The sequence below is a fragment of the Dasypus novemcinctus genome, chromosome 2 (assembly GCF_030445035.2).
Source record: "Dasypus novemcinctus isolate mDasNov1 chromosome 2, mDasNov1.1.hap2, whole genome shotgun sequence".
Classification (NCBI taxonomy): Eukaryota; Metazoa; Chordata; class Mammalia; order Cingulata; family Dasypodidae; genus Dasypus; species Dasypus novemcinctus.
The window spans coordinates 88,915,317-88,925,503 of record NC_080674.1 but is presented as its reverse complement, the minus strand read 5'-3'; the positions used below and the strand labels follow the sequence as shown (position 1 = coordinate 88,925,503).

General features: G+C 38.6%; 1 pseudogene; it reads left to right on the top strand.

The window, feature by feature from the left end:
• The first annotated feature begins 900 nt into the window (after positions 1-900).
• Positions 901-1,741, top strand: LOC101430744 (stomatin pseudogene; annotated as a pseudogene).
• The last annotated feature ends 8,446 nt before the right edge of the window (positions 1,742-10,187 follow it).

Sequence of the window (10,187 nt, the reverse complement as noted above, 5' to 3'; positions counted from 1 at the left end):
CCAAGAAACAGGAAGCTATGGCCCAGATAAAGGAACATGGGAATGAAAGGTGCAAAGAATAATATTTAAAAAAACATTGGAATCATATAATAGCAGATTTGAGGAGGCAGAAGAGAGGATTGATGAGCTTGAAGAAATGGCCTCTGAAAGTGAACATATAAAAGAAGAGATGAAGAAAAGAATGGAAAAAAATTGAATAAGGTCTCAGGGAACTAAATGACCACAAAAGGCATGCAAACATATGTGTCATGGGTGTCATAGAAGGAATATTTAAAGAAATAGTGGTAGAAAATTTCCGAACCCTATTGAAGGACATAGATATCCCTGTCTAAGAAGCACAGCGTACTCCCATCTGAAAAAAATCCAAATAGACCAACTGCAAGACACATACTCATCAGAATGTCAAAGGCCAAAGACAAAGAGAGAATTCTGAGAGCAGCAAGAGAAAAGCAATGCATAACATATAAGGGATATCCAATAAAATTAAGTACTGATTTCTCACCAGAAACCATGGAGGCAAGAAGATGGTGGTCTGATATATGTAAGATACTACGAGAGAAAAACTTCCAGTAAGAATATTATACCTAGCAAGACTGTCTTTCAAAAATGAGGGTGAAATTTAGAATATTCACAGATAAACAGAAACTGAGAGAATTTCTAAGCAAGAGACCAGATTTTCAGGAAATACTTAAGAGTGTGCTAGAGTCTGGAAAGAAAAGACAGGAGAGAGGGGCCCAGAAGAGAGTCTAGAAATGAAGATTTTATCAATAAAAATAACTAAAAGTGTCAAAATAGTGGTGAAAATAAAATATATAAATAAAACTCAAATAGGAATAAACTTGTCCGCACATTTCCCGCCGCAATGACGAGAGCAGGAACCGCGACTTGGACTAGGATGGGATGGCTGAGAAGCGGCAGGGAGCGGACACCCAAACCTGGCAGCTCCCCTACTCCTTCAAGGCAGATAGCCCCAATACAGGCCTTGGACCTTGTGGATGGATTTTGGTGGCTGTCTCATTCTTATTCATGGTTATAACTGTCCCTATATAGATATGGATATGCATAAAGACCATCAAAGAGAATGAAAGAGCCATCATCTTTAGACTGGGTGGCATTTTACAAGGAGGAGCCAAAGGACCTGGTTTGTTTTTTATTCTGCCATGCACTGACAACTTCATCAAATTCATTTGATATTCTTCCTCAGGAGATCCTCACCAAGGACTCAGTGACAATTAGTGTGGATGGCATAGTCTATTACCGTGTACAGAATGCAACCCTGGCTGTGGCAAATATCACCAATGCTGACTCAGCAACTCATCCTTTGGCTCAGACTACTCTGAGGAATGTTCTGGGTACCAAGAACCTTTCTCAAATCCTCTCTGACAAAGAAGAAATTGTACACAACATGCAGAGTATTCTGGATGATGCCACTGATGACTGGGGAATAAAGGTGGAGCGTGTGGAAATTAAGGATGTGAAACTGCCTGTACAGCTTCAGAGGGCTATGGCTGCAGAAGCAGAAGCATCCCAAGAGGCCCGAGCCAAGGTCATTGCAACTGAAGGAGAAATGAATGCATCCAGGGCTCTGAAAGAAGCATCCATAGTCATAACTGAATCCCCTGCAGCCCTTCAGCTCCAGTACCTTCAGACACTGACCACCATTGCTGCTGAGAAAAACTCAACAATTGTCTTCCCTCTGCCCATAGATATGTTGCAAGGCATCATGGGGGCAAAACACTGAGCCACATAGGCCAAGGCAGAGAAATGAGCTCTCCCCTTCCAAGATGAAGTGGGGGACCAAATTAACCTTTAACACATAAGGAGAGAATAGGACAGGGAAACATGACTATGTGACTATTCTTCATTTTCCTTTTCCTTATGTTGAGTTTGATGTTCTTAGAGTGTATAGTGATGATCATAAAAACAGATGAAAGAATTGTTAGCTTGTAAATACTAAGAGAGCAATAGACTGGTGGTTTATATAGAATAGTCTCCTACCCTTTAAAATATTTCAAAGTTCATATTTTTATGGATGTAGTAGGTTAAATCCCTCTTCTTTGGGCTTTCATTGAAATATTTTGTTCCTTGTATCTGCAGTCAGGCAAAGGCAGGAACATAGCCTATAACTACCACTGATACCCCTGGCTGGATAAATGCTTTGCAGAAAGTGAGCTCCTTGTGCTACAACCAGCTTCTCTGGGCCATATGTGCCTTACTTCCACAGAATCTTAACTAAAGGAAATTTTCTTAGCCTCTTTACTTTCTGAGTTTCAAAATAATTCCTCACTTGAGAGTAGGCATTTTTTGCCTGTGCCTATCAGTGCTAGAGGAAATGGTCAAAACTAATGAAAAAGATTACCCTGTCCCTTCAAAGACTTTTAAATCTGTTGTGTAGGTCCTTTTTTATATAATGTGTGTGGGTCTTTTTTTTTTTTTTTTAACTTTTTTGAGCCTCCTTTAAGAATAAATGATTCTTTTCTGTGTTCTTTCAAACCAACTAAATACTTGTCCCGAAAGTGCTTTTTCTCACTTTTGCCTATTTTCATATAATAGGTTTTAAATAGTTTTGATTTTTTAAAAAAAATTTCTCTAATTTCTATAAACAATTGTTTGTATACCCATTTTGAATAGCTTGAGGATTAATATGCTTTTTTATCTTCAGAAAACTATTATATTATCTCTTACTGTCTGCATGCTAGTAACTGTTGAACACTGAGAAATCTTGGCTGTCAATCTGACTCATTAAATAATATAAGAAATTCATAATATATTGGACACATAATGTCCAATTAGCTTGGGCAGATGCTGTCAGACTTAGGCTATCTATATAGATTATAGGTTTTTTCAAATCCCTGTTTGCCTACTCATTCTTTTTTATAATGTATACTGATGCTGAAAGAGGAAGTGGTCAACCTTTGGATTAGTTTCTTAAGTCTGTAACATGAGCAAGAACCTTCCATTTTGCAAATACCTGTGAATTTGAGCAACCTGGCATTCTTTCTTACTGGTCTGGGAACTATTTGGTGACATTTGAAATACTTCCTCTTCGAGGCTCTGAGTTTACCTAGAGAAGTCTAAGAATAGTGGCTTCCTTACCCAGAGCCTTCCTTCACACTGTCTTTAGCTGGATCACTCTCTGCCAATCCAGCCTATAATTGTCCCCTCTCCTATAACCCTCTCCCAAGCTTATTTTAGAAAACCTTGAACCACACTCTCCATGTATCCAGGTTCCTAGCTGAGTTTGTTAGAAGCATATGAAGCATTTTGACCTAGAACTCAAGTTGCATTGATATTTTGAATTTTAAAATGATGGCTTTTTTTTTTGTTTTGGGAGATGCCTCAACTTTGACCACTGAGAATCAGGAAATAACCTTAAATCCTGGTTGAAAATCTCCTCTCAGACTTACAATAACAATGATTTTGGGTTCCTTGAGTTTCTCTATCTCCAAATTCCAGCGAAACTTTGCTTTTTTGCCTTGTGAATTCATAGCCCAATAGGTGGGAAGAAATTGCTTGGAAGGAAGGAAATACAGAAAGAGCTCTAGGATAAGTGTTAGTGCAAGATTTTTTTCCAGGAGGCCTCCCTTTCCAACAATATACATAATAAAGTGTACTTTTACTGAAAAAAGAAAAAGGAATAAACTTAACCAATGATGTAAAACACTTGTATTCAGAAAACTGCAACTCAATGTTAAAACAAACTAAAAAAGCCCTAAATAACTGGAAGAACATGCCATGCTCATGGATTGGAAGACTAAATATCATTAAGATGTCAGTTCTACTCAAATTGATATACAGATTCAATGCAATCCTGATAAAAATTCCACCAGCATTAAAGAAAAAATTGAAAACATGATCATTAAATTTATTTGGAAGGGTAAGGAGTCCTGAATAGCCAGAAACATCATAAAAAGGAAAAGTGAACACTCATCTCCAGATTTTAAATCATAATACCTACTGATAGTGGTAAAAACAACATGGTGCTAGCCTAAAGACAGACACAATAGCCCAGTGGAACCAAATCTATGGTTCAGAACAGACACTCACCGGTAGAGTCAAGTGAATTTTGACTAGCCTGTCAAACTCACACAGCTTAGGCAGAACAATCCATTCAACAAATGGTGCTGAAAGAATTGGACATCCATAGCTGAAAGAAGGAAAGAGGACCCCTATCTCACACCTTATCCAAAAGTTAACTCAAAATGGATCAAAAAACAAAATAAAAGCAAGAACCATAACACTTCTAGAAGAAATTATTGGAAAATATCTTCAAGACCTGGTGGTAAATTGTGGATTCTTAAAGGAGATAAGAGAAGGACTGAGTGGACTACTGATGTTTAATGTATATACAAGTTTTAATTAACTTTACTGTAAAATTGTGGAAATGTATAGAGTGGATGATAATACACAGTGAGTAACAGCTAGTTTATAAATGGGGATGTGACTGAAAATGGTAGTCTAATTAAGTAAATGCCAATTGACAGAATGGTTGAGAATAACCTAGGAACTGGACAGCACAGTAAACCAAGTGGTGGGTGAGTATTGTGGTTGATGGTAAATGCAAGAGTGTCCTTTGTGAGCTAGAATGAATGTACATCACTACTGCAGTTGTTGGGAATGTGGAGTAGCATGGGAAAAATACAGCTGGAGTGACGTATGGACTGTGGTTATCAATAATAATATAATATGAGGCAGTATGGAAAAAGTCAGTCAAATGTATGCTATGAACATGGCAATAATCAGATCATATTATTTTATCTATAGGGTGTATTGATGGAGGGGTATTGTTTGGAAATTCTGCACATGTGCATGATCATTTTATAAGTTTACAACTTCTGTCATAAAACAATATATTAAAAAAAAATAACAGGGTGGATTGGGGGAAAAACACACCAAATGTAATATAAGAACTGTGATTAGTAGTAAAATTTAGACAATGTTCTTCCATAGTTTGTAACAAATGTCTCATGACAATGCAAGGTGTTGGTGGAGGGTGTATGGGACCCCTGTATCATGTTATGCATGTTTGCTTTGTAAGTTCACAATTTTCACTATACACTTAATTGTTTATGTATGTTCATATATATAAATGATATAAAGATAATAATAATCAGATTGGTTAGGGGAAAATACTTTGTTTAGTAGTAATATTTTGACAATGCTCTTTAATCATTAGTTAAAAAGGTTTAAAAACAATGCAAGTTATTGGTGGTAGGATGAAATGTTATATATGTTTGATGTTATATGCTTGTTTTGTAAGTTCAGAACTATTATACATTTATTGTTTATGTATATTTATGTATGAGTGCTATATTTCAATAAAAACAGTTAAAAAAATGAAGCCAACAAAATAGTCAAGTACAATTAGTAAGAAAATAGAGAAGCAGCTGTGGTTCAATCAGTTGGGCTCCTGTCTACCATATGGGAGGCCCTGGGTTCACATCCCAGAGCCTCCTTGTGAAGGCAAGCTGGCCCGTGTGCCGTGGAGAGCTGACGCAGCAAGATGACGCAACAAAAGGAGACAAGCAGACACAGAAAAATGCACAGTGAATGTACACAGAGAACAGAAAGCAAAACAGGCAGCGGACTTGCCCCAGTGGTTAGGGCATCCGTCTACCACATGGGAGGTTTGCAGTTCAAACCCCGGGCCTCCTTGACCTGTGTGGAGCTGGCCCATGTGCAGTGCTGATGCGCGCAAGGAGTGCCGCGCCACGCAGGGGTGTCCCCTGCGTAGGGGAGCCCCACGCGCAAAGAGTGTGCCCGGTAAGGAGAGCCGCCCAGCGCGAAAGAAAGTGTAGCCTGCCCAGGAATGGTGCAGCTCACACGGAGAGCTGACACAACACAATGATGCAACAAAAACAAACACAGATTCCCATGCCACTGACAACAACAGAAGCGGACAAAGAAGATGCAGCAAATAGACACAGAGAACAGACAACCGGGGTGGGGGGGGAGAAGGGGAGAGAAATAAATGAATAAATAAATTTCTTTAAAAAAATAAATAAATAAACAAGCCATGGGGGGCAGGGCAGTGATAAATAAATAAATAAATCTTTTCAAAAAATGAAATAATAATGATAGTTTTAAAAGTAGGAAATAAAATACAAAAATTTTTTAAATAAAAAATTTTTAAATTTGGGATAATAAAAAATTAAGCCCTAGAATTTTTATTGTTATGATGGTGTCACAGGAGGCAGGACCTCTGTCATCCTGCATTGCTTAAAAATGTTCAGAACATGATGAATAATCATTACGAGGAATAAGCCTTTGTTTTGTTAAGACCTTTTAACGGAATTAATTTAGTTCCTCTTCACCAATTTTATCTTGACTGCACGGTCAAAGTGTTCTGGTTTCAGGACAGATTTCTTACTAAATCTCTCATAGTAAATAATAAGCGTGTTGGCCTCCCTTTGCCCTATTCCTTACTCCTAGTATCATGTGATGAGAGCCAGGTCAGCTGTACCACACATGTAGTGGAAATTGGAAAGAGTTGAGGAAAAATAATTTTTTCTCTGTTTTGTAAAGGGAAAGAGCCAGCTGTCTCCCTCCCCTCCTGAAAAGGTCTTGTCCTTACTCCAACCATTTGGAAAGTAAATAAAAATTTCTCCAGGAGCTTTTAAGACCAACTTACTACATACTTACCTAGAGATGTCTCCAACTTATTGGACTTAAATATTTTTTGTTTTTTAGAGAAAATGTGGTTTTATCAAAAATTCATACATAAAAGTACAGTGTTCCTGTATACTGCCAATTTATTAACATCTTTCATTGGTGTGGTACATTTGTGACACTGATAAAAACACATTTTCATAATTGTAATATTAACCATAGTACATGGTTTAACTTAGGGTTCACTGTGTTGTACAGTTCCATGGATTTAAAAAAAAAATTTATTCTAGCAATATATATACAACCTACAAGCCCTTTTAACCACATTCAGATATATAATTCAGTGCTGTTAATTACATTCCCAATGCTACTATTGCCACCATCCATTACCAAAACTTTTCCATCACCCCAAATAGAAAGTCTGTTTATTATAAGTTTTAACCCCATATTCCCTACCCCTACCATGTCCTCTTGTAATCTATATTCTAAATTCTGACCCTTTGAATTTGTTTATTCCAGTTTATTTCATAGTAGTAAGATCCTATTTCATTCAACATAGTTTCTTCAAATTTCATCCATGTTGTCACATGTATCAGATCTTCATTCCTTCTTATGGTTGAATAATATTTGATTGTTTGTATGTACCACATTCATTGTTGCTGGGAGTGTAAAATGAAAGACAGTTTGGCACTTCCTTAGAAACTTTAATATAGAATTGCCATATGACCTGGCAATCCCACTATGAGGTATATGCTCCAAAGAATTGAAAAGCAGGCACTCAAACAGATATTGCACACCAATGTTCATAGTGGCATTATTCACAATTGTGAAATGATGGAAGAAAGCCAAGTGTCCATCAACTGATGAATGAATAAACAAAATGTGGTATATACCACAAAGATGTGCTTTCAGTACCTGTCCAGCAGAGGCAGTCCTTCATCTGTCCTCCACAGCTTTGAGGAAGCATACTGTCTATGAGTCTCCTCTACCACATTTGTCCAGGGCAGGTTGGGACCATGGTCACCCTCAGAGTCAAGTCACCAGCATTCTGAGTAGCTAATCAAAAGCAATGATTCCCAATCAGAATGCACCCCCCAGTCACAGACTATGGGGGTGTCACTTGATTATGTCCCTTTCTGGCTCCAGCAACCTATGCTAGGGGCTGGATCCCAGTGCTGCCTGATGCAATAGTGGGAGATGGGTGATGATAACCACCAGGCAGAGAGAACAATTTACTGATATTTACTATGATTTACCAGCCTCTTCCTCCATTTTTCCCTGGCTGCTGTACAGTGTTCTACTGGACTCTGGAGTTTTGAACAAGTTGATTCAGATAATTTCTGCCTGTTTAATAGATGTTCAGTTGGAGGGACTGATTCGTGAAATTTTTTACTGCACCATCTTCCCACATCCCTTTTTTTACAAGTAAATATCTAGGAAGATAGTACTCTAGTCTTCCTATGTTTGGGCTTAACCTAGGGACCTGGGGGCATTTGCAGGAGCACGAAGAAATCCAAGGAAGTTTTATTTCCCCACATTTATATGTTCTAGTTTTACTTGACTAATAGTTGTGATAGGAGTCAGACCGATCTGGCTAAAGAAGAGTGGACTTAAATGAAAATAGTGAATAATTAGCACTATACTTGTTAATTATATGACCCAGAGATTGAAATCTTTGGTCTGTTCATATGCCAGTTTGAACCCTGAATCTCAGCAGAGTTGCAACCCCTACTCTCCAGTTCATTGGACTCACCCAGGACAACTAACAAAAGAATAATGATGGACAACATCCATTCCAAAAAACAGAGGGTATTTACAACTACAAGCAAGACAGTTCCATTCATTTGTCCCATGAATCTAAGCCCACTCTCAATCAGAAGCACAGTGGGCATCACCATTAAAAAACCCTCGAGATTGGGAAATGAACAAGGGACTAAAGTAGACTCATTGTTATTCTATTATTATTCTTTTATAGACTTATTGTATGGGGTAAAGTGTAAACTATAATGTAAACTATAGTCCATGCCTAGTAGCAATGCTTCAATATGTGTTTGCCAATTGTAACAAATGTACCACACTAATGACAGATGTTGTTAATGTGGGAAAGTGTGGAAGGCAGAAGGGGTGGGGTATGTGGGAATTCCCTATGTTTTTGATGTAACATTTATGTAATCTAAAGATTCTTTGAAAATCAAAAATAAATTAAAAGACAAAAAAAGCAGAAAAACACAAAATATTTTTAAAAAATGAAAATAGTGAAAGATGAACCAGGAAAGATAGCCTGTTTTGGAGGCCAAGAGCCAGGCCAAGGATGTGACAATGTTTTCAACCAAGAACATTTTTCAAAGGTGTCTAAGTATCAATCTAAATATACCTGCCAAGTGTGAGAGAGGCTCAAAGCAGCAGTAAAAAGATCTGTAGTTAGGTAACGGAACTCCTGTATAATTTCTGTACAAGCCAAAATCTCTACAAGGAGCTGAGGAATCTGACTCCTTGAAGTCTGACACAATTTTAGTAGTGATTACTTAAAGTAAACTTTTTTCCTTCTTTATTTTTTTAAATGTTACATTCATAAAATATGAGGTCTCCATATACTCCCCAATCCCCTTACCATACTCCTCCCATATCAACAACCTCTCATCATCATGGCACATTCATTACATTTGGTGAATGTATTTTGGGGCACTGCTGCACCACATGGATAGTGGTCTACACTGTAGTTTACACTCTCCCCCAGTCCACGCACTAGGCCATGGCAGGACATACAATGTCCAGCATCTGTCCCTGCAGCACCACCCAGGACAACTCCAAGTCCTGAAAATGCCCCCACATCATATCTCTTCTTCCCTCTTCCTACCTTCAGCAGCTAATGTGGCCACTTTCTCCACATCAATGCTACAATTTCTTCCATTACTAATAACAATAGTTCCATAGTAGAATATCTGTAAGTTCACTCTAATCCATACTCTATTCCTCCAGTCTGTGGACCCTGGGATGGTTATGACCACTCCCACTCTGTATCAAGAGGGGGCTTAGATTCCACATGGATGAAGGATGCAATTCTCCTGCTTGCAGTTGTAGGCACTCTTGGCTCCCTGGTGTGGTGGTTAACCTTCTTCACCTCCCTGTTAGCTGGCCAGGGTAAGTCCAATAAACAGACGGTAGGAGTTGCAAGTCTGCTGAGGTTCAGGGCCTGGCTATCACATGGACTGTCCAGAGATTCAGGTCTCCTGAGTATACACCAACCCCAGTGCCAACCACAGGTCCGGTAAAAGTGACAGAAGAGGCATGTGTAGAAAGGTCATATCTGAGTCCAACTCCATCACACTCAGGAACACAAACTCCAAAGTAGGGCCCATTGACATAGCACTGAATTCCAGAGCCATCTGCCATGACCATAGAACCTGTGGGTCTCTGTAGCCCTCAGGAGAACCAGAACCTGGGCTTCTATCTGATTTGGTTGTCTCTGGGACCCTGCTGAGGCGTGCGTAAGCATTATCCCTCTGATGACCTCCTGACTCTTTTTTGGAGACTGATAGTCACATAAACTCATTTATCCTTTCCATTTCTCCCTTTTA